Raw genomic sequence first — 2,352 nt, 5'->3', positions numbered from 1 at the left:
AAAAAGTCAGTTACTCTTGTTCCTATCCATGTAAGACGACGTTATTATTAGCTATTTCTGATCCAGTAATTTTCTCATGCATATATACTACATATGTTAATATTTTACATTTTTTCTCATGATTGTAAATTCAGTTAAATATACTCATTTTCACTTAACTGTATATTGTGGAAATTTTCCCATATAAACTAAAATTATCTAATGTCATCATTAATGTTCATTAGTATTCCATTATTTATATACATTATAATTTTTATAATATCATAATATGTAATGCAGGAGAAATAGTCTGTGGATTAAATTCAATTTGGACAAGCTACAATAAGCCTTGAAGTGTGAAACTATGATCATTACCCTCCATAAGCTTACAATCTTTTAAATTTTATTTATTTATTTAGAGAGAGTGTCTCTGTGTCGCCCAGGCTGGAATGCAGTAGTGCGATCATGGTGCACCGTAACCTCAAACTTCTGGGCTCAAGTGATCCTCCTGCCTCAGCCTCTTGAGTAGCTAAGACTATAGTTGCATGTCACCACATCGAGCTACATTTTTACATTTTGTTGTTGTTGTTGTTCTGGAGATGGGGCCTTAAACTTCTGACCTCAAGCAGCCGTCCTGACTTGGCTTCCCAATATACTGGGAATACAGGCATAAGCCACCGCTCCTGGCCTTTAAGCTTACAGTCCAAAGTAGTCACCTAGAAGCTCAAACACTAACTCAGCTAAATTTGCTTCAGGGGGCCAATCTCCATTTGTCTTGCTGCCAGTTGGGTCTGGAATCTTATTAGATAACAATAAATGTACTGAGGTTTTACTTTTTTATTGACACAAGTTTCTTAGCTACTTCCTGAATGTCTGGTAAAAAGATATATTAAGGAAAGGTGAAGTACTCAATATAAGAAAGCAGATAAAAATGACTTAAGTAACAGTATTTTCTTTGACTTTGGTATATAGCCAAACTGGTGAGGAGTAACATACATTTCAGTAGTAGGATAGGTTAGGTCCTGCAGTATAAACCACCCACAAAACTGTCATTGTTGCCCTTGTCTAACATTTAAAAGGTGAATCCCTACATGTTGGTTTCTGATTCACGTATTTACATTTTTCTTTTTCACTGATAAATCACTTTGCCTGCTCTCTACCTGGTCCAGATCTGACTGCACAAAGGATGAGAATATATACACACATATGCATGACTAAGCCTAATTTGATAAATGGGCTGCTTGATGCTGAAGTGGCTCAGAAGGGATCACTTTGGATTAAAAGGGAATAGTTATGGGGCATTGCCACCTGCAAATTTGTTCATGGCTTTGCCTGAGTTTACAGCTGAGCTTTGGTCCGAAAAGCTCTTAAACATGATTTATCAACAGCCTCCAAAGTCTCCTTGGGGTCTGCACTAATTCAACCAGGACTTTCTGCTACTGAAAAGAATTTAAGCACCACTTTCCAAGGGCACCCAAGATGTTCGCAGATCAATTTAACAGGTCACTTCAAAGTTAAAAAACAAAAAAGTATTTTTAATGCCACCAAATAATATATTCTTAATCTAAACTGTAGTCTCATTCACATTATATCATAATATACTAGTTAGAATTTGCTTCCTTCCTATTTTCTGTAATATGATTTCTGTCACAGGTTTATTTTAATGTGAAATCACTTTCTTAGGGTTGTAAAATCTACTCATCATATCAGAGCTTAATTTTAGGGGTAAGGTCAGGGCTTCATGTGAAATAGCAGAGGACTGTAACTAAGATACCACTAGCTAGGTAATAAAATAATTTGTTGAATTGTTAGCTTTGTGACTTAATTCCATTAATTGTCCAGGAAGAAATGCTGCTCTCTTCTGAAATGTAAGGATGAAACCATTTAGATCACGTTTGAATTATAATAGTTTGAATTTATTTTAGTAAATACTGAAATATTAATTGAATGAATACATTTAGAAAATAAAGTATCCTTTTGGCTATTAATTTTATCATAAATATAAAAATAGTATTTTCTTACTACCTGGCATTTGTATAAAGTTTTCTCCTATTTCAAAGTATTTTCTCTCACATAAGCCTTCTAGAAATGATATGAAATGAATAGGTCAAGGAAAAAGCGTTTATTATCATTGGACATGAAAAGAGGCTTAGAAATCTTTTGAATGACTTTTCCTGGTAAAAGGACCCATTTCTTTAATGGTTGAATTTACATAATGGCTTGAATTCTCATAATGGGAGATTGTAGAAACAGGTCAAAGTCAAAACTGCATTGGGATCTAATCCATCTTTTTTGCCTTTGAGAATCTTCAGAAAAGACTCTTGTGTTAGTCCATTCTAACATTGCTATAAAGAAATACCTGAAACTGGATAA

This window comes from Trachypithecus francoisi, unplaced genomic scaffold (assembly GCF_009764315.1).
Source record: "Trachypithecus francoisi isolate TF-2019V2 unplaced genomic scaffold, Tfra_2.0 Lachesis_group4, whole genome shotgun sequence".
Taxonomy (NCBI): domain Eukaryota; kingdom Metazoa; phylum Chordata; class Mammalia; order Primates; family Cercopithecidae; genus Trachypithecus; species Trachypithecus francoisi.
The sequence above is the reverse complement of the archived record's forward strand: the minus strand, read 5'-3'. Positions refer to the sequence as shown.